The sequence below is a fragment of the Berghia stephanieae genome, chromosome 5 (assembly GCF_034508935.2).
Source record: "Berghia stephanieae isolate SIO BIC M18660-M18661 chromosome 5, UCSD_Bste_1.3, whole genome shotgun sequence".
In the NCBI taxonomy this organism is placed as follows: Eukaryota; Metazoa; Mollusca; class Gastropoda; order Nudibranchia; family Aeolidiidae; genus Berghia; species Berghia stephanieae.
In genome coordinates, this window is record NC_088364.1 from 8,886,985 (window position 1) to 8,911,164 (window position 24,180).

Below are 24,180 nucleotides of genomic sequence, written 5' to 3' on the forward strand. Positions count from 1 at the left end.
TGCCCGAACCATTTCAATCTATCTTCTCTCATCTTTATTGATACATTATCCACTTCAGAAATTTCTTCGAATTCGCTTATTTCTCACTTTGTCTTTTCTTGTTCAGCCAAGTGACCAGCTCAACATCTTCTTTTCTACCACATCAACATCTTTAACTTGTTTCTTTGTCATAGCCGCTATCTCTAATCCATACAACATGGCTGGTCTTACACAGATGCATGTATTATTCCCTTCAGTTTGGCGGAATTTCGTTTTTGTTTTATAACACAATCTATATATCGTGTATTATACCATATATTATATTCATATTACGCTACATTGTATTATATAACACTGTATTATATTATGTTGTGTTATGCTATATAACACTATGTTATATCATATTCTTGTATCATACAGTTGGCGACCAAAAATATGAGAATCACTAATATCTTTCTTGCTATATTACAAAATTTTGTTTTTGATTTGTCGATGGAATAAATTTGGAAGATATAACTTTGAAATATCAAGATGACGCCGTTTCCATGGAAACAGTTTGCAATGCATTCGTTCGTAGTGAAGAAAAAATTGGTCTTTAATACATGACTCACGATATCTTAGGAAATCGCTATTAAAATCATTGTTTCATGAATTACTTTAAACTGACGTGCGCTTTTTAGTAGGTCTGATAACCCAATTCATTATGGGCTCATTGTTGTAATGGAAATCTCAAAAATGATGCAAAATATTGTCACTACAACAATGTTAAACTAGGGCCATAAGTGCTGTCAGACCTGCATATATGTACACGTCAGTTAAAACATTGTTTATTTATTTTTTTGTCCTCGAGTTTCTCTAATTGTTATTTAGTGGGGTTTTAATCGGGTATTTAATGCAATGTTTATACAAGTGACACGTATTTGGTAAAATTTGCCTTAATTTCGTGTGCCCAGTATGTTGGTTATTTTTATTTTTTACTCAAATAATTCCATTGTTCCTTAACCATTCATGTGAAATGAGTGGAAAATATCTCATGAGCCAAGCATTAGAGAAAATGGGAACAAAGACCATCGGAACAAATACTTTTAGAGGGATCTAATTTAAGAAGATTTTGTAAAATCATCTCAAGTGCGATATCAATATTTCGAAGAAATTTATTATTTCTAACAGGAATAGTTGGAAAGTTTGAAATATCTTCATTTATATAAAAAAAAACACTGGAAATATAGTATTTTAATAGTTCAGAATTTTCATTGTCGTTTGTGGATACATCTCTGCTTGGATTTATCAGAGAACCTATACATGATATTCTCTTAAGTTTTTACATAGTTCCAAAAAAGTTTAAAATTCCTAACCTTTGTACTGTCATTATAGATCCTTCATAAATTTTATAGATTTCATTTATTTTAAATTTATCTCTGTGTTTCCACATCCACTGTATTATGTAATATATTTTAATTTTATGTAAAAAGAACATGTTTTTGGTGTTGTTATCTAGTATTCAATAATAATAATAATAATAATAATAATAATAATAATAATAATAATAATAATAATAATAATAATAATAATCTTTATTGTCCAGAAGAAAAGCAATTCGTGTTGTGTTTACAAGTACAATGTTCTACAAACAGCACAAACTCATGTCATACACATAACAGTCAAGCGGCGCGTTCAAACATACAGTGTACGGTAAACATTAGGTCATAACGGGGGGGGGGGGGGGGGGGGGCACGCACGTATACATGTGCGCGCGCACACACAGACACACATACACGCTTAACTTACTGCGATTTAAATCAGTATTTTACACACAATTTCAGACACAGATGGTGATATTGAATGGGATCATAATATTAAGCCATCAGAAGTCAGTCCGGCCGTATTTAAACATAATTTCTGATACAAATCTTGACAGTAATAAGGATAATAATATTAAGGCATCAAAAATCAGTCAGTATTTACACACAGTTTCTGATTCAACGCTTGATGGTATTCAGGATAATAATATGAATGCTTCATATGATGTCAGTCATTATAATTTATACACAATTTCTAATACCAATTATCATCCCTCAAAAAATGTCCGACGTTTGAAAACTTTAAAAAGAAACTTAAAACACATCTCTTTAGAAAATCATTTGATGTTTAAAATTTCTATCAGGCCTACATGTTATAGATATCCTAAATTTTCATCGTGTATCACAATGCATGGTAATTAAATTACAAAATGATCAATGCTATTCCAATATGATAGATTTTATGCTTAAATTATAAATTTATTGTTGTGTTTCATTTGCATTGTAAAGCGCCTCTGAGCACATTGTGGATCTAGGCGCTATATAAATTCATTCATTCATTCATTCATTCATACCAAAGCTACTTCTGATAATATATTAATTAAGGTGCCTTTTTATAGGAGTTCAGGTTACTGATTGCTGATGGTATAAAAGTACACTTGTATTCGTGTTTCATTGGTGTTGTCTACCTGCACTAACACAGTTGTTACGCTTTGACGTTCTGTTCAACTTAAGGCAAAATGTAAAAAGCTTCAGTTTTGTACAGTAAAAACAAAACTTTTTCTAATGATGTCTAAGTGTTATTTATAAACAAGTCATATCAATGTCAATAAAAGAAAAGAAAAAAATCAAAGAGCGAGTTGAAGTGGGACAGGTTGGAACATTTTATGTGAAGTGATTATCTACAGATAGATGAGAACCGTTTAAATGGACAAACCCGTCTCAATTCGTATTGCTTTGAGGTTTTCTCCTGGTAGTGTTGAATTTGTTTTAAATTGTCGCCCTGCTGATTTAAAAGGCTTTGTTTTATAAAAGCCATCAATCATGAAAAGCCAAGTATGCTCTTTGCCAGGGAAATCATGACTTATTATACTGTCCTATGTTCAATTCTGGTGCAGTTTTGTGCATTTTAAATAAGTTAATAGAAATTCTTAGGGTTGTCTGTTTTTATTGTCAACTAGTATCTGCAGGTCTTCTTACATTTCCCCTGCCTCATAGAACTTGTACTAAAATCTTTAACCTTTAACCTTTACCCCCATTATGTCAGCAATGCCATGCACATTTGCAGGTCTTCTTACCACATTCCCCCAGTCTCATAGAACTAGCACCACCAACCCTAACCTTTAACCCTTACCCCAATTATGTCAGCAGGGCCATGCACATTTGCAGGTCTACTTACCACATTCCCCCAGTCTCATAGAACTAGCACCACCAACCCTAACCTTTAACCCTTACCCCCATTATGTCAGCAGGGCCATGCACATTTGCAGGTCTACTTACCAAATTCTTTACCCCCCCCCCCCCCCTGTGTCAGCAGTCGAGGCACCGCCACATCGATAAAGTTTATAACAATAAAAAATAAAAATGCCAAAATTAAAATTGAATTATTTCGAATAAATGTACTTAGTTGTTCAAGGAGCATCAGAGAGAAAAAACTACTAGAAAGTATTTGTACGGCCAAGTTTAGAATATTATGAGTTTGGGACCTTAGGAGTAAAAGGAGGTGGAACAGCTCGAAAAAGTACAAAACAGAACACGTAGGTTTATAATAACTGCAGAACTGAAAGCGTCGGTAAAATGCACATGAGGCTAAACAGGTCACCATGACAAGAATGACACACAATCCAAAAAGCCAATGTCCTCTTTAAAGCCTGTCAGGGATTGACAACAATCTCAATTCATGGTTCGTGCGTTGCTGAGCATGAACCAATCGGAATATTCCCTGCATTTAGCCCTTATGTACTGTACTATTTCCTGTATCATACAAACAAACATCCCTAACTAATTAATTACTATAATCTTGTAGGACGGGTCCCGTCTTATTTAATCAATATACAGCGTATATAACTTGTAAAATTACGTTAGTTATCGCATAATTTGTCAAAACTTGTCTAATAAACATTTCAATCGTTCCATGTTTGACTTGATTATTTTTTAAATGTTCTTTTCTGTTTGCGTTTTTCTGTCCCTGTCACCGTCCGATAATCATTACCCAACGCTCGTGTGAATTTTACAATTATAAGACGGATATAAAGTAATAATTTTGAATAACCAGATTATTTTTTCTTTAATGAATTAAGTAGGCAACTGGATGCGTTATTGGGTTATTTATTTTTTGAACTCCCTTTTTCCTTCTAGTTTTGTACGACATGTCGCGTACAACCCTCTTTACTTCCATTGTGAATATAAACAGACGCATCGGAGTGTAATGACCAATAAAAATATCCAGACATATTGTGTATAGTCAAACATTGATTGTACACAGACGCTTTTTTAAAGAATACGAAAATATTAGTAATGCACATAGAAATATGAAAAGAAATAAGTAAAGTAAATAAAATATCAATAAAAGTTTTTAAAATACTGAAACCACAAATCAGTAGAGGGATAGTAGCTTGCTATGTATACATAATATGTGTCGTCATTCATGTGGATGTCATGGTCGAATGGTAGCTTGCTATGTATACATAATATGCGTCGTCATTCATGTGGATGGTATGGCCGAATGGTAGCTTGCTATGTATACATAATATGCGTCGTCATTCATGTGGATGGTATGGCCGAATGGTAGCTTGCTATGTATACATAATATGCGTCGTCATTCATGTGGATGGTATGGCCGAATGGTAGCTTGCTATGTATACATAATATGCGTCGTCATTCATGTGGATGGTATGGTCGAATGGTAGCTTGCTATGTATACATAATATGCGTCGTCATTCATGTGGATGGTATGGCCGAATGGTAGCTTGCTATGTATACATAATATACGTCGTCATTCATGTGGATGTCATGGTCGAATGGTAGCTTGCTATGTATACATAATATGCGTCGTCATTCATGTGGATGGTATGGTCGAATGGTAGCTTGCTATGTATACATAATATACGTCGTCATTCATGTGGATGGTATGGTCGAATGGTAGCTTGCTATGTATACATAATATGCGTCGTCATTCATGTGGATGTCATGGTCGAATGGTAGCTTGCTATGTATACATAATATGCGTCGTCATTCATGTGGATGGTATGGTCGAATGGTAGCTTGCTATGTATACATAATATGCGTCGTCATTCATGTGGATGGTATGGTCGAATGGTAGCTTGCTATGTATACATAATATGCGTCGTCATTCATGTGGATGGTATGGTCGAATGGTAGCTTGCTATGTATACATAATATGCGTCGTCATTCATGTGGATGGTATGGTCGAATGGTAGCTTGCTATGTATACATAATATGCGTCGTCATTCATGTGGATGGTATGGCCGAATGGTAGCTTGCTATGTATACATAATATGCGTCGTCATTCATGTGGATGGTATGGTCGAATGGTAGCTTGCTATGTATACATAATATGCGTCGTCATTCATGTGGATGGTATGGCCGAATGGTAGCTTGCTATGTATACATAATATGCGTCGTCATTCATGTGGATGGTATGGCCGAATGGTAGCTTGCTATGTATACATAATATGCGTCGTCATTCATGTGGATGGTATGGTCGAATGGTAGCTTGCTATGTATACATAATATACGTCGTCATTCATGTGGATGGTATGGTCGAATGGTAGCTTGCTATGTATACATAATATGCGTCGTCATTCATGTGGATGGTATGGTCGAATGGTAGCTTGCTATGTATACATAATATGCGTCGTCATTCATGTGGATGGTATGGCCGAATGGTAGCTTGCTATGTATACATAATATGCGTCGTCATTCATGTGGATGGTATGGCCGAATGGTAGCTTGCTATGTATACATAATATGCGTCGTCATTCATGTGGATGGTATGGTCGAATGGTAGCTTGCTATGTATACATAATATGCGTCGTCATTCATGTGGATGGTATGGCCGAGTGGTTAAGGCGTCTGTCTCAGATGGCTTGAACTTTTCAACAGTCGCAGTTGTTTAAAAATAATAATTTGTAAAAATTATTCATCTAAAAAACGAAATAATCAAAAACAACAAACAAACCTTGTCGTAGCCTTTCCATTCCTCTATAGCTTGATGATGTTGTTGTTTATACTGAAAATGGCCACCAGATAATTGTTGTCATCAGTGACTCTGTGAAGGAAATTGAAAAGGCTATTTATAAAATGAATTCAAACCACCTCTGTATCTCTCCCAGTCAGGACCAGGACAAAAAACCAAGCAATCTCATCCCAAGACAAAGACAGAAAGCATGTTGGAAAACGGATGTAGGAGGATAGAAGACACAGTGTCTCCCTGCCCACTATGGGAGGTCAGGAACCCCACCCAGTAGATTTCTCTGTCGTCTATCGGGAATTTAGTAATGTATTTATGTCTTTTTTGTTTTTATGTTGTTGGCTGAAGAAGGTTTTGACCTGAAACGTTGAGTAAAGGGTATTTTGTTCCCTTTTTAAAAACTGTTATATTCATTTTTTGTTCATTACTTTTTACAGCCCACAGCTTCTAGCAGCTTATTATCACATACACTCCAGGAAGGTTTCCCAGAACTCCTCGGGACATGTAAAACAGTTCGATGTAACCGTGCCTTGCCAAAACAACTTGGTGGAGAGGGGAGAGGTGGCAGTGCGGCTCAACGGTATGGTCTTAGCTTCAAACCCGAAAGATACCTCGTTCGAATATTCATCGCGATATGTGGCCGTCAGTATAGCTCAATTTGCGGCGCTGAGCTGTGGTTGACACCTGGGCTATTCCAGTCTTTGGAATAGACCCTAAGACAAATTTCAGCTTGAGGATGAATAAAGGGAACTTTATTATTTATTTACTTTATTGCCCATGTTGAGGGAGATAGCTTTATACATAATATTTACAAAAAGTTGGTGGTGGTCGGAGGGGGGGGGGGGCTGTATCACAACATTCATTTACTGTCGTAGCCAAGCATTAGCAAATCATGACGCGTGGTATTCAAATTACGAGTAGAACGAATGGGGATGTGATAAGATAGTAGATAGATACACAGATATGGAACTGTCAATGTCACAGTCAATCATCAATAGTCGAAATCACAGGTCGCATTTTATTTTAATCCTTAAATTAATATAATTTTTCACATGGCTGGGTGAAATTAGTTCGAGGAACCCGTGTTTGGGGTAAAAATTAGTTCGAGGAACCCGTGTTTGGGGTAAAAATTAGTTCGAGGAACCCGTGTTTGGGGTAAAAATTAGTTCGAGGAAGGAATGGAACTATAACAACAAATAATAAGGAAACATTTCGGGACATCCGAATGAGTTCGAGGAAATCGTGCTGGAGTGTATCGTCTTTACTACTTTGTTTTCTGAATAGTCCACTTACAGGATAAATTTCCCACCAAAACAAGACACGGTCTTCCACTTCGAGATATATCAGTAACAACCCGGCAATTCAACCAGCAAAGCTTGGTGGACAGACAGGCCACCGTGGACGTCATCGTCACGTCCTTGCCGTACACGTCTAAGAACGTCTCACGCCCATCTGTGGAAGACAACGTAAATTAGGGATCTGTCCGTAGTCTTAATTAAATCTGTCTGACTCTGCCAAAAAAAAACAACAACAACAACAAACAAACAAACAAACAAACAAAACTACATCACATTAAATTGTGACGACGGGGGTTCCGTTAGATCAATTGGTAGAGCACTCACTTCACACGCAAAGGGACCGAAATCGATCCCGGGTGCAGTCCAGATTTTTTCTGACTCTCCTGTCCACCCAGCAGTGATTAGGTAACTGGGTCTGTTCGATCCAACAGAAACTACTTTGCGATAGACTTGTGTGTCCTACCCAAAGGGTAGCAAGCAATTGCTGTTGTCCGTTTCAGACTATAGAAACCAGGGATGAACTCCGGCACCACGAGCTCAATGGCCCTGAAGGACTACTTAACAAATCCAACGATCACCAAAAGAAAGCTAACATTGAGCTGTATCCAATCGTTCAACCAATGGGATCATTTCATTTGTTTTCTTGGGCACTACGAACGACAACTCACTTTACACTTTCTTTTGGAAATTGTCGCATTGTACTGTGACGTCATTTTTGGGGATTTAGAGAGGTGTCAGGCTATGAGATGACAAGGGCTACAATCTATGGTGTGATACATTGTCTTACATAGAGCATTTATTATTATATAGCGCAATATCCACTAAACGTACTCAAAGCGCTTTACAATGGGTCTCTAGCCAACTGCAATAGTTAAAAATGTAAGATAAAACATGAGGCCTGTGAGCTGATAGTACTTGTAATGGGGGGGGGGGGGGAGGAAGGGCCGATATAACGCCGATAATGGACAGGTACGCATTTTACACCTGAGCACAGTGAGAATATGTGAGTAGAGAGCCCTTTTCAAAGACTCAACCATGTGCTGATCAGAGCAGGTCTCGAACTCTGGACCTTCCGATCCGAATGTGATTATCATACCACTAAACCACATAGTGGACGAGAGCACATAAGGGACAGCTTCCCCCCCCCCCCCCTCCCAACCACAGTGACCATTACATTTAGACCGCTGGGACAATGACCCCCGTTCATCTTTATTGACAGGATACGCCCCTGTATATTTGACTCCGTTCAGACTAGACTATACAACAACGACAACCCCACAATGACCCCCGTTCACCTTTATTGACAGGATACGCCCCTGTATATTTGACTCCGTTCAGACTAGACTATACAACAACGACAACCCCACAGTGACCCCCGTTCATCTTTATTGACAGGATACGCCCCTGTATATTTGACTCCGTTCAGACTAGACTATACAACAACGACAACACCCACCCCTCAACAAATAAAAACAAACAACCAAAAAACAAAAAACAAAAACAAAAAAACAAAAACAAACAAACACGTACAAACAAACAAAAAATCCCTAATAAAATATTCCCCACAAAAACAACAAAAATGTGACCAGCATCTCAAAAATGTATTAATGTAGAGTCTTTTTAGTTAATATTATTATTAATACATATGTTTCATTAAGAAAATGTAGATGTAGAATCTTAAGGTTAGAAATGATTATTTCAATTCGAATACGATCACTTTTAGGTATCTGGTTGACTTCGTCCTTCTTTTATCAATATCTTCCTTCATAATACCATTTTGAGTTTATAGGTTACAAATGTGACCCGTTTTATTGGTGTTAAAATGTTGGAAGCTGCTAGATTCTGTGAACTTTTACAAAAAGGGTATTTAACAAAGAAAGGATAAAACAAGAGTAAGAGAAGAGCAAAACATTGAACAAGAAACCATTCGGGCACAAATTATTTTTCAGCCATCAACAAGAACAGTTAAAATTTAAACAACACCACGTATAGGGGTGGTAGTTATGACACTCGACTTAGTAAAAAAAAATTTAAAAACCCCAAAAAATCAACAACCCCCCCCCCCCACCCCCCCCCAAAAAAAAACAAACAAACAAACAAAAAAACTTGAGCTTTTTTATAGTGCAATATCCACTAAACGTGCTTAAAGCATTTTACGAGGGGTCACTGGTCAATAGCAACATGCAGCATGTAGGACGTGACATGACGCCTGTTAAGCAATATTGCATTTTTTTCGGACAGAGATAACGCTGTAAACGGCCGGGTACTCATTTTACACCTGAGTACGGTGAGAGAATGTGAGAAAAGAGATTTTTTCGAGGATTCAGCTATGCGTAGAGCGAGGCTCGAACCCAGGACCTACCGATCCGAAAGCGAGTGTCGTACCACAAGACCACATAGCCGTACAGTCGCCTTGGTACGTGTAGGTCTCTGGTTTGGGAGCGTAAATTCTTTACTCACCTTCTCTCCGCTGTAACATTGAGTACCTACTAACTGGCGCACCATTGTCTCTGTCAAAAGAAAATAATAATGTATTATCATATCACAGGTATCGTGTCCCGATCCACAAGTGTATTTCGTCACCTCATTATTTTTCTTTTGTCGACCATGGGACATAATCCATGTTATTAAAGCCGACAAGCAATAATTTCATATATTACCTCCCTTTGACCGAATCTCGTACGATTATCATCCAACTTCACGTTAATCGCAGTAAACATATTATAATTATTATTATTTTTATCTACAGATTTGGCAATTTGTGACTCACTGCCTCAAAACTGTATTATGTCAAGATAATTTACATGTTGGGAAATTATTTTTTTATCAAAAAAATAAAACTTGGCAAATTTTGTATATCTTATTGAAGACAAAATAGTCATTATCTTGTTTTTAAAGTGTCACAAACTAAAATCTAACTTTTCTGGATCACTTTTTGGTAACTGGTTTTAAAACCGATTTGATACGATAGGTCAGTTTAGTGAACACAGTGAAGCGATGCTGATAGTGAACATTAATAGGATGGATAATAATAATAATAATAATAATAATAATAATAATAATAATAATAATAATAATAATAATAATAATAATAATAATAATAATAGTAATAATACGACAACAACAAAAACAACAATAATAATAATGATGATGATGATGATGATGATGATGATGATGATGATGATGATGATGATGATGATGATGATGGTAATAATAATAATAATCATAATAATAATAATAATAATAATAATAATAATAATAATAATAATAATAATAATAATAATCCTATCAAAAGGGTAGCAAGCAATTGTTATTGTTAGTTTGACGCTATAGAAATCGGGATAAACTCTGGTTCTACGGGTCGAATGACTAATGATCTAAAGGACAACTTTACTCTTTCAAGCTATCTAGACCATTATTTTCATTTAAAAAGGAATGCGCAATTTGAAATCATCACAACCGTAATAAAATAAAGACATAGAGAGCGGTGGTGTAATGGAAGGGCTCCCACATGTTATATGTATGATAAGGTTACATTTTACACAGCTTCAGCATCACAAAATCATACAATAATTACAGCTCTTTGTGATCAAGGTGTGAAGATCTTACCTCATTAGTTCTTGGAAACAATTCAGCCATAAGAATAATCTTTGTATATGATATGTTTTGAAAACGGTATCACAGTTTGAACAAAATCCTTGTCCAGTAAATTTCACTTTTCACAAACTATTTCACAAGATGTCCTGTTCAAATATGAATAAAATTAAGATATAAATTATGTCTTTATTCAATGTCAGAGATTGCAAATTTAAACAAGGCTTTTAAGCCGAGCTCCAAGCACGTTTGCCACCAACCACCACGCCTACACACTACACACTACACACTTTATCGTGATTAGGAAAGAGAGCCAGCAACATTGGATTGCAGAACTGTTGCTTTATTATTTTTTTTATACATTTCAACTTGTTGACACACGTGCTCGTGCGCTTTTTATTATTGACTTGGAACATGGGTATGTTTACAACTTTCATAAACTAAGCAGCGTGTTTAGATACATTGAGAAATGTACAATCGTTGTACAGCAACAAACCATGTGATCGATGACTAGATTGGACGAAAACATGAATAAAGATCGCTCCCATTGTGTTTATCACCGATTGTCCCTTTGTTGTCTCAAACACAATGAAAACTACTGGGAATAACTCAGGCATAATATTACAGAAAAGAAGGAACGAAATTGACGTTGCTCAGCCCTTTGTTATTGTTTTTAGCCAACAGATTTTATGAGTTGTTCTTACTAAATTGTATAGATAGAATGCGCTTGGCCAAGGAGTTCACAACATTGCAATCCGGAAGTATAACGGACTAACACACAAACTCTGTGTAACCATGAACTTTTATAGTCTGGTTAATACAGTTTAGTGAGAACAACTCACAAACGCGGATGGCAAAAACAATAACAAAGGCCTGAGTGACATCATCTGCATACTATCTATAGATAGTTCGAAGATGACGTCACTCAGGTCTTTGTTATTGTTTTTTCCCATCCGCGTTTATGAGTAATGCTCACTCAACTGTACTAACCTGACTATAAACGTTCATGGATACACACAGTTTTGTGTGTTGGTCCGTTATTCTTCCGGATGGCAATGTTATGAGCTTCTTAGCCAAGCGCATACTATCTTTTAACGTTTAAGGTTTCACATTGTTTTGTGTTTTGGCACGTTATATTCTACTGGCTGATATGAAGGGTTGATCAACTCAACGGATAGCATTAATAGATTTGATGAACTGAACAGAACTCACAAATTACACCGCAAACAGAGGACACTGAGCCTTGCCATCGTTAACTTATAGATATTATGCGCTTGGCTAAGAAACTCATAACATTGCCATCCGGAAGCAGATCGGACCAACACACAAAACTCTGTGCAACCATGAACGTTTATAGGCAGGTCAATACAGTTTCGTGAGAATTACTATCTATAGATAGAATGCACTTGGCCAAAGAGTTCACAACATTGCCATCCGGAAGTATAACGGACCAACACACAAACTCTGTGTAACCATGAACTTTTATAGTCTGGTTAATACAGTTTAGTGAGAACAACTCACAAACGCGGATGGCAAAAACAATAACAAAGGCCTGAGTGACGTCATCTGCATACTATCTATAAACCCAAGTCAACAACATAAACCACTAACTTATTGATATTATGCGTTTAGGTGAAATACTCAACATCCGCCAGCAGGATATAATGTATCAACACAAGAAATCTGTGTAACTTTGAACGTTCATTGATGCTATGAGTTTACGTAATATACAACATCCGCCAGCCGGACATAATGTATCAACACACAAGACTTTTAGCAATAACAAAGAGCTGAATGGCGTCAGGTTCGTTGCTTCTATAGTGGACAGAAACATAACCACGCCCCCTGACTTGATTCGGACAGTCCAACCCAAAAATCATTAATATTTGATACAATAGCGCTACACAGATACGTTGTGCGGCTATGTGGTCTAGTGGTATGACTCTCGCCTTCGGATCAGAAGGTCCAGGGTTCGAGACCCGCTCTGTGCGGTGCATTGTAGAGTTGTTGTGGAAGGCTCTTTACTAAAATTCTCTCACCGTGCTCTGGTGTAAAATGAATATCTGGCCGTTAACAGCGTTGTCTCTGTCGGAAAAAAAATGTAATATCGCATAACAGGCGGCATGTCTCGTCTTACATAGAGTTACTGTTGGCTAAAACCATAGCTAAGACCCGTTCTAAAGCTCTTTGTTTGTTTTTGTTTTTAAGGGTTTTACGGCGCTTGCATCCATGACATAACTATAGTACGGCCATGTTTGCACCACATTAAGGTCATATCAGCGCCAGTAAAAAGGAAGAAAATGGGATAGTTAAAAGTTCTAGAATTACAATTAAAGTACCCAAGAAAAGGTAAGACAAAGGGGAATTGGTTCAAATAAGAAACAGATGTAGATTCCAAGAGCATACTATCAAAGTTCTTAGTTTGAGATCACTAAAAGTCTCATCCAGACACAAGCACAGTCCCCACTGAGAGGAATACACTCAAATGTTTTACAAACCATATATATTTCGTAAACAAAACATAATACAGTGCATAACAGAAAGATGATTTACATGGAAAAAAATATCATCTCCCAAAACTAACTATACATTTGACTGTTTCCCTCCCAGCCAGAGCATCCGGCCAGGGCCAGGACAAAACCAAGCAATCTCAGTCCAAGACAAAGACAGAAAGCATGTTGGAAAACAGAAATAGGGGGATAGAAGACGCAGTATGTACCTCCCTGCCCACTATAGATAGTATGCGCTTGGCTAAGAAGCTCACAACATTGCCATCCGGAAGTATAACGGACCAACACTCAAAACTGTGTGTATCCATTAACGTTTATAGTCGGGTTAATACAGTTCAGTGAGTATTACTCATAAACGCGGATGGCAAAAAACAATAACAAAGACCTAAGTGACGTCATCTTCGAACTATCTATATAATACCTTTTAGGGATGAATAAAGCGAATGTTATTCTTTAAACTTATTGTTTTGTACCGACGGACAGAAGCAATTGTTTTGGATAATATAATACGTTGGCATAGGACTTTCTGCCATATGTAACAGACCCAGCTACATAAACACTGCTGTGTGTTAAGATGGCTGAAAACTATAAATAGTACATAAAGAATCAATTTTTCTTTTCGATAATTTTTTGTATGCAAGCGAAGATATGAATCATTTGACATTTAGCTACCAGAGTTCGATTACATTCTAATTTGACATCTAAACTCAATATTAATATTATTGGAATTCTCTCCCACCATGTGAGATGCTCGGATTCGTTGACAACTTTCAAATCTCGTTTAAAGTTTTATCTTTTCACGTCATAAGATGAAATACAACTATCATATTTTGTTGTTGTTAAATTGAATTCGTATCACTTTTCCAACACTTGTTTGATATCACCGTAAAGCGCTGAGAGCCTGTGACAACGAGGTAAAGCGCGATATAAATGCCATTTATTATTATTATTATTATTATTATTATTATTATTATTATTATTATTATTATTATTATTATTATTATTATTATTATTATTATTATTATTATTATCATCATTATTATTATTATTATTATTATTATTATTATTATTATTATTATTATTATTATTATTATTATTATTATTATTATTATTATCATTGTCACCAAGAAAACAGAGGAATTCAACTATAGTTTTAGTGAGCCCCTAGTCACATCTTTGTTACATACCGCGCACTTTGTGATAATGGCCTGGACTGAAGTTATAACATACAGAAAATTAGGAAAATGAAACAATGTATTTTTAAAAAAATAAGATTTTAAAACCTCATAAAGTTTGTGTTTTAGGGAGTGGATTTAAGCTAAGCATTACTGATACTGTCCCCCTGTGTTGTTTTGTTTCGACTTTATAGAAGTATCAGGTTTTCTTGCTTAGAGAAATTAGGACAATAATATATGACTTTAATTGTCAGGAAATTATTAATTTTTCTCCCTCTATGTTCTTTTTTTTCTACCTATAGTGTAGAGCTTAAAAGCGCAACATAGGCATGAATTATTTATTAATTAATTTATTTATTTGTTTAAAAAGTAGGCTTGGTCTAATATACTTTAATCAATAAATGGTAATCAATACTTGTTTGATTCGATTACTTACTCATCATATGTAATTATATTAGATTTGGGCATCAGTGAATATAGTCTTTAGTTCTCTTTAATCTTTTGCATTTTTATTGTTTTATCAATATTTTATATATCTTAACAAACCTTTTCCGAACAACATTTAATCATGCTACTTAATTAACATGGGTTCAGGAATGTAATTTACTATGTATACTGGCAATTTTTGCTGGCTGTTTTGTTTTTTGTTTATTAAAAAAGAATATATATATCTCGTTAATTTGAACTTGAATTTGACTATAGAGTTAAAATGGGATGGATTCTTTACTATTCAGTATATATTTAAAAATCAACTTTTCAAAATGGTAAAGTGTTTATTATGTGCGCTATTCTCATCTTTGTATTAAGAGTTTCAGATGTGTATTTTTTTCAACCGTTATGAATCGACTTTTTAAAACTGAATAATGAAATCAAATTAAAGGTGGAGAAATGCTTTCCCAAGAGGGTATAGGAATGTTCATAAATTCATTGAGGGATTCAAATTTGTAACCTATGAAATGAAAAGGATAAATTTCACTTTTTCTCTCTCACCCACTCCATGTGTGGTCTAAGTGATGAGTACACAGTTACATAAGATGAATCCAGTGTCTTTTGTTGTTGAGATCAAATCTAAGCACGATTGAAATCAATTCTTATTCAATCAAGAACTTTTTTGTATTTTTGATTTCAATTCTACTCATAGCAACAGTTTTTCTTTTTTTTTTTACATTTTAAAAAGTGGTTTTTAGTTAATCCATAATTTTGAAAAAAAAAAGATTATGACAATAAAATTGTCATCTTTTGTCATTATCTTGTTTCTATATGTTTCTGTAAATTCACAGTTTATATAACATTATCATCATCATTATCATCATCTTCATCATTATGATTTTAAAAAATTCTTTTCTGTCCTCCCATCGGCGGCGCTTCTGGAATCTGGAGCAAGTATGATCACCCAAACAGCAACGAGAGACAGCAAAGTGTGAAAGACCTCATGTCTCGATTTGATCAGCCTAATGCAAACAGTATGAAACCCGCAGTCAAGCCAAAAGCCTAAGCCAACGGTATCCAGAAATAGAAGTAAGTCCGAGTCGGGCAGCAAAAAACCCAAGTCAGTGCTGAAGAGCAAACAAGCCAAAAGTGGAAGTGGGAAATCCAGAAAGAGTGTCACATTTGCCCCAGATTTGTCTGAAAAAGCGTCTGGATATGAGTCTTCAGCGGGACTGACTTCATTCTCATCATCGGCCCTAATTGGATTCAATAGTCTGATGTCACATCGGCCCAGCGACGAGCAGCTTGGTTCTAAACAAAGAAAATCAGTACTGTTTATTCTTCATGCTGGCTAGAACTTTTTCACATGTCATGTGATCAGAATGTATAAAAGTCAAAACATGATCAGATTTATAATGTTTTTCTTCTCTGGGTACACTTTTATGATCGTCGGAGAAGTACTCCAGAAGGGCGTCCACCATTGTTCCGATAGTTTAGAACCAGTTACTAAGTTACTATGCGTCATTACGAGGGAAGTGACGTCACGACTGTTGAAGCGTTGATGAGAAACATTTAGGTTCGAGGACAAATACGTCACAGTATTCGGTGAATGCAGCAATGACACAGAAGATGTAGAGGTGGATAGTAGCAACAGCGATGAGGCTCCGCCCCCTGAAGACTTAGCCTGTCAGTTGTGTCATAACAGGGAAATAGAACCGGGCAGGGCTTATTGCTCCAAAGGTTATAGGAGTCTCTTGATGTCATAGATAAGTAATACTAAATGAAATTGTTATTACGAATATGCACATTTATAAATCACATTTCCACAGTTTCCCGTGCTCAATGTGCTTTGCAATGTTGCATTAGCTGTTTTTTTTTTAACATAGAGGCCTGTAATGTCTTGGACATTAATAATCTGAAAAATGCTTTTTCAAATTTAGGAAATTCATTCAAGCTTAAACAACTTCTGCCTAAAACTGACCAACGTCGTTTTACTTGTTGAGCTAAATACAACTCACGATTTGTTTTCATTTGCGGCCAAAGAATTGTCTTTTGACGTCATTTTTTGGTCAGTGTCAGGCGACAAGTTTACGAAGGCTACGCACAGACCGTAATAACTCTTATCGTGTGCGGCTATGTGGTCTAGTGGTATGACACTCGCTTTCGGATCGGAAGGTCCTGAGTACGAGCCTCGCTCGGCGCATGGTTGAGTTTTTGGAAAAGCCTCTTCACTCACATTCTCTCACCGTACTCAGGTGTAAAATGAGTATTTGGTCGTTAACAGCGTTGTCACTGTCCGAAAAAAAAATATAATATCGCCTAACAGGCGTAATGGAACGTCCTACATGTTAAATGTTGCTGTTGGCCAGAGACCCTTTGTAAAGCGCTTTGAGCACGTTTAATGGATTACGGCAGTGTTCCTCAAAAGTATTAATATAAACTGCTTATTGCGACATAGGCCGTGATATCTCTTATCGTGTAGGTCAATTTCACATGATGATTTAATTATAGTATAATTGAAGTCTTATGATGTTTACATAGGATTTCAAAAGTCAGTGTCACATGAAAATATTTTTAAAAAAAATATTATTTGAAACGACACACGGACATTCCTTATACACATAAGTCACTGACGCGAATGTATTATTATTATAATACTCGCTGGTTTCAAGCACGCTGTTGGGAGAAGCCAAAAAAGCGTGCTATAATCCGATGTGCCGAAATCCGATGCTCAAGGACGACAACCAATACATTTTTAAATTATTATTTTTTTAACTTCGAGGAATCTTTTTTCTGCCATTGTCTGTGCTTGATGACTTATTTTTCAATGTTAGTGACCGTTGAATTATTTTTTCATAAATGTTTTTAATTTTGTTTCCTGAAAAATGATTTGCATGTGTTTATATGTGACACTTCGTCTCGAAACGGTATTATGTCGGAATGAATTGGACCCGGAAAAGTGACTTTAGAATTAAATTGATAGTAAATACCAGTTTTTGAGCTTTTGCATTGTGAGAAATTGTCCTTATTCTCTAACATAACAAGTCGAAACAAACCCCAAGTTTCATGTTTTTGTCAATAAATTCAATTTTTTGCATCCAAGTCATCCCGACATAATACCGTTTAGAGACAGTGAGTCACGTATATTATTATGGTCAAGTTATAGTCATTTATTTATGTATTTATTCACTTAATTATCTATTTATTATTTTCTGCCTATTCGTTGACTATATTCAATTTTTTTATTTTATTTATCTAATTATTTTGATAGTTGCCTTCCACCTGTATTGATTTGAAATTATTTGTAAATGCAGGTTCATATTGGCAATTGCATAAAATAAACCTTTGTTTGTTTTAAAGGGTTTTTTTGGCGCTTGCAACACATTTGGGTCATATCAGCGCCAGTAAAAAGAAAGAAAACGGGAAAGTAAAAAGTTCTAGAATTACATTAAAGCATTGGAGAAAAGGGACGACAAATAGAAAATAGATGTAGATTCCAAGAGCACACTATCAAAGTACTTAGTTTGAGATCACTCAAAGTCTCATCCAGACACAACCACAGGTCCCCACTAAGAGGAACACACTCAAATGTTTTACAAATCATATATAATATGTAAACAAAACATAATACAGTGCATAACAGAGAGATGATTTACAAGGGAAAAAATACCATCTCCCAAAACTAACTACACATTTGACTGTTTCCCTCTCAGCCAGGGTATCCAGGACAAAACCAATTGTTCTCAAATCCAAGACACAAACAGAAAGCATGTTGGAAATAGATATGGGGGTGGGGGGATAGAAGACATAGCAAGGGGCTCCCTGCCCACTATGGGAGGTCAGGAACCCCACCCAGAAAATAAATCTTTGAATTGGTCACCCAGATTGTGGCCTTCGTAAAGTTATGGCCTGATACTGACCAAAATATGACGTCAAAATGCCAGTCTTTTGCCACAAAAGAAAACAAATCGTGAGTTGTATTCAATAGTTCAACCAATGAAATGACTTGTTTTCATGAGCTCTACCAACGGCAACTCACTAGGCTTTAAATTTCAGTGTCAGGCTATAGATAGTTCGAAGATGACGTCATTCAGGCCTTTGTTATTGTTTTTGCCATCCGCGTTTGTGAGTTGTTCTCACTAAACTGTATTAACCAGACTATAAAAGTTCATGGTTACACAGAGTTTGTGTGTTGATCCGTTATACTTCCGGATGGCAATGTTGTGAACTCCTTGGCCAAGCGCATTCTATCTATATAACATAACGATGGCTACGCCCAGATTCGGCGTGATGCCTTGCCGAGCGTGCTGTAATTCGGCATGCCAGCTGGAATCCGGCGACTACTCTATTAACTCACTCAACCCTAACCCTGTACCTACGTGCCGCCCACTCTCACAAGAGATTGACCCAAAAAAATTAGTTAAATTGGACTGTATATGGTCTGACTTGATTACATATCATGTAGAAATTAAAGGCAGTAGCATTGGTAATACTCTTCAACAGTCGTAACGTCACTTCCTTCCTAATGACGCATGGTAACTTAGTAACACTGGCTCTAAACTATCGGAACAATGGCGGACGCCCGTATGAAATATTTCTCCGGCGAGCATAAAAGCGTATCCAGAGGGAAAAGAACCCCATAAATTTGATCATGTTTTGACTTTTACACATTCTGATCACAAGGCATATGAAAAGTTCCTGCCAGCATGAAAAATGAAAAGTAATGATTTTCTTTGTTTAAAACCAAGATGGCCGCCGTTGCCGGGCGGCGTGACATCAGACTATTGAATCGTATATCCATATAATTTGTAACTCAGAGAGAGAGAAAAACATGATGGAGTTAGGGACCAGGATTGTCGGTGTTAGGACTGAGTAAGTGAGCCTGAGACCGCCAGATTGCCGAGCCAGACGTTATCCGATAGCTAGGACGATATTTTGGGATGTTTTTCTGGGGTGTGGGTGGGGAGGGGGGATGTTTTTCTTGTAAATTTTCTTTCCGCTTCGCCTGGATTGTGCGGCTATGTGATCTAGTGGTATGACACTCGCTTTCGGAGCGGAAGGTCCTGGGTTCGAGCCTCGCTGGGCGCATAGTTGAGTCCTTGGAAAAGACTCTTTACTCTCATTCTCTCACCTTACTCAGGTGCAAAATGAGCACCTGGCCGTTAACAGCGTTGTCTCTGCCCGAAAAAAGATTGTAATATCGCCTAACAGGCGTCATGTCACGTGTTAAGTGTTGCTGTTGACCAGGGATCCTTTGTAAAGCGCTTTGAGTGGATATCGCGTTATATAAAAATAAGGCTAAACTGTCTCATGGATACTGTTTCAGAATTGTATTTTTCACCAGTGCTTGCTCCCGAATGTGTAACTTCATCCACTTCTATTATACAATATCTTCATTTCAAGTGAAGCAGGGGGCCTCCCGAAAACTCAGCTGGTAGAGCACTCGCTTCATACCTAAAGGGACCAAGATCGATCCTGGGTGCAATCTAGACCCTCCTGTCCATCCGCCAGTAGTGAATGGGTAGCTGACTCTGTTAGATTTGGCAGAAAGTATTTTGCAACAGACTAGCGTCCTATCCCAACGATTTCAAGCAATAGCTATTGTCCTCTAAACACGCTATAGAAACCGGGATAATCTCCGGCTCTGTGGGCCCTATGGCTCTGAGGGACTACTTTTTTTATTCAAGTGTAGCAATATCCACTGGAGGGAGAACATAACTCCCGTTATTACATCAACATTTATTAATATTATTACCAGGAGTAAATACAAAGAAACTTTTATTTAGGCAAGTGTCTGAAAGATACAGATGCACAATGTTACATTTAAATTCATAAAAATAATGGAAGACATAATGCTCAATTAATGAAATTAAGAAGCCCGCCATTTACGACAATGCTTATACTTTATATATCAACGTTTAAAATTAAAATCAAAGAAGAATTAATGAAATGGCAGAGTCCCAAAGAACTTGTTTATTTTCTAAGATGACTGCCATTCCCATGGCAATGGAGACATTTTTAAATTCTTTATATATATGTATATTTTTTTTTTTACCCAAATTATTTTTTATAAGATACCTGATATATAAACATCAACAGTTTGATCAAATTTTCTCAGTGAAGGATTTTTGCATGATTAGTATCCAGCCCGCTTTATTGAAGTTTGAATCAAACATCAAACACAACTACTCTCGGGATACTAAATAACGTAAATCAACCGAAACAAAACTGCCGTAGCCTGGGGGGGGGGGCGGCACATGTTTTTGAAAATATGGCCACAAAACTTGTCGTTTAAACAAATAACGATCGATTTAAATGATCCTCATCCTGCTAAAAACTCTCAACCCTGGGACTAAGGAAGGCCTCGCGATGTCGACAGGTTCAAAAGTCTTCAGTTTTTGCAAAGATGAGGGTCGTTTAATTCGATGGTTATTTGAAGGATGAGATTTTTGGCCAAATTTTAAAAATACGTTGTTTTCCAGAGTAAAGCAGTGAAATGGTTATAGTTGGTGGGGGGTGAAGAGGGGAAGGGGGGGGGGGGAGCTGAAGTAGCTCGTACTGTTCCTTTTTTTTACGTATTTTGTTTCCATGGTGACGTTTTGCATTCAATTGAGGTTTCAAAACTCAGTGAAATTCTCATATTATTCTTTGTATACTACTTTATAGATAGAATGCGCTTGGCTGAGAAGTTCACAACATTGCCATCCGGAAGTATAACGTACCAACACACAAAACTGTGTTTGACCATGTACGTTTATAGCCTGGTTAATACAGTTTAGTGAGAATCACTCACAAACGCGGATGGCAAAATATAATAACAAATGCTTGAGTGACGTCATCTTCATTCTATCTATACTTTGAATACTTGGAAACTTTCAAAACAGTTTTGAATGCCTTTGCTCGTCAAAGTCATCTGTTTTGTTTTGTTTTAAATGGTTTTACGGCGCTTACAACGCATTTAGGTCATACCAGCGCCAGAAAAGAGGAAGAAAATGGGATAGTCAAAAGTTATAGAATTACAAATAAATTATCAAAGAAAAGGGGAAGACAAAGGGGAATTCATTCAAATGGGGAACAGATGAAGACCGAAAAGCACACCATCGGTGTACTTTGAGAAAGTAATAATAATAATAATAATAATAATAATAATAGGCTCTTATAGTATCCTCAACAATGAGGCTCTTGGCGCTTTAAATTACATCAACACAAAACAATATAGAAAGTGCATGGCATAAATAAAGAAATGTTTTCAAGGATTTCATGAAAACAGACGATGATTTGGATTCTCGGATGCTCTGCGGTATGGCGTTCCGTACAGACGGACCAAACATGAGAAAAGGACCTTGTTCCCGCCTTTTTACGAATGCGTGGGATAGCCAAACGGGTGGTGTCATTGGAGGAACGCAAAGGTCGGGTTGTCGAATATTTCTGTAGGAGTTCTGTGAGGTAAGGAGGAGCAGTTTTTCCAGACAACGATAAACTAGGACACATGCTTTGAATTTGACCCTTTTCTCAACAGGCAGCCAGTGTAATCTTCGAAAGAGAGGTGTGGCAGAGTCAAACCTCGGCCTTCGAAAGACCAATCTGGCAGCATTATTTTGGACCGTCTGCAGTCGCCTGAGCTTATTTTCCGAGATACCAAACAACAGAGCATTACAGTAAACCAGCTTTGATAATAAAAGAGAAACAACAAATGTCTTGGTAACACCCTTGGAAAGGAACTGTTGAATAGTCACTTTTTTTTTTTTAATGACACATCAATGATTGGATAATTGTCCTAAATGTCTCATCCTGACACAAGCGCAGGTCTCCACTAAGATGAACAAACTCAAATGTTTACAAATCTTATATATGTAACATAAAAATAATACAGTGCATAACAGAGAGACGATTTACAAGACAAAAAAATATCATCTCCCGAAACTCTAACTACCAATACATTTGACTGTTTCCCTCCCAGCCAGGGTATCCGGCCAGAGGCAGGACAAAACCAAGTAATCTCATTCCAAGACAAATATAGGAACATGTTGGAAAACAGATATAGGGGGATAGAGGACACAGAAAGTGCCCCCATGCCCTCTTTGGGGGGTCAGGAACCGCACCCAGTCAACGTAATCTGTGACTGTTCCATATTTTGATTGGACTGTAACTGAACATTTGCAGTGATGGGCCTGTGGGGCCTTTTGCAAATAAAAGCCATTGAAGATTAAAGATACATCAATACTCTTCAACAGTAGTAACGTCACTTCCTTCCTAATGACGCATGGTGACTTAATAACGCTGGCTCTAAACTATCGGAACAATGGCGGACGCCCGCATGAAATATTTTTCCGGCGAGCATAAAAGCGTTTCCAGAGGAAAAAAAAACACATAAATTTGATCATGTTTTGACAAGGCACATGAAAAGTTCTAGCCAGCATGAAGAATAAAAAGTAATGATTTTCTTTGTTTAGAACCAAGATGGCCGCCGTTCCCGGGCGGTGTGACATCAGACTACTGAATCCAATTAAACAGTATTATGTAAAAAAGGAAACAGCACAAACAAATGAATATGGCGTATATATTTTTGTTTAATTTAAGCATTTGTAGATCTTATTGTCCACTAAACTTACTTATTTCAAAGCGCTTTACAAAGGGTCACGTCTAGCCAACAGCAACACTTAACATGCAAGAAGAGACATGGCGCCTGTTAGGCGATGTTATATATTACAAATTGTTTTTTGTTATTTTTTCTGACACAGACGACCCTGTTAACTGCCAGGTAGTCGTTTTACACCTGAATACGTGAGACACTTTTGAGTAAAGAGCCTTTTCCAAGGACTCAGCAATGCGCCGCTTAAAACGGGACTCGAACTCTGGGCCTTCCGATCCGAAGGCGAGTGTTTTACTATTAGACACTTAGCGGCAGTTAGAGCAAATATCAAGCAAGCAACACTTATAATTTCATTGGGGAAAAGGAGTCTAAAGCATTTTTATTCTTCAAATGTTTTTCTTTCAATTATTTTTTTTTTTTTAATTTTCTTTTCTTTTTCTTTTTTTCTTTTAAATTTTGTACTTTGGATTCATTTGTTTCTGTTTTCTTTGTCTATTTATCATTATTAGTTTTGTTGTTGATGTTGTTGTTGTTGTTGTTGTTGTTGTTGTTGTTGTTGTTGTTGATGATGTTGATGATGTTGTTGATGA

General features: G+C 36.8%; 1 long non-coding RNA gene across 2 annotated transcripts in view; it reads right to left on the bottom strand.

The window, feature by feature from the left end:
• LOC144972377 (uncharacterized) overlaps nt 1–11,289 on the bottom strand; it is a 39,517-nt gene extending 28,228 nt beyond the window's left edge. Inside the window, exons 1-4 of one of the 2 annotated variants that reach the window (XR_013645356.1) lie at nt 10,899–11,289; nt 9,750–9,799; nt 7,285–7,443; nt 5,980–6,069 (exon numbers count right to left, since the gene is read on the bottom strand). This is a non-coding gene — a long non-coding RNA (uncharacterized LOC144972377). The remainder of the gene's footprint in view (nt 1–5,979; nt 6,070–7,284; nt 7,444–9,749; nt 9,800–10,898) is intronic. The other variant, XR_013645357.1, reaches the window with a different exon arrangement.
• Nucleotides 11,290–24,180: the final 12,891 nt, after the last annotated feature.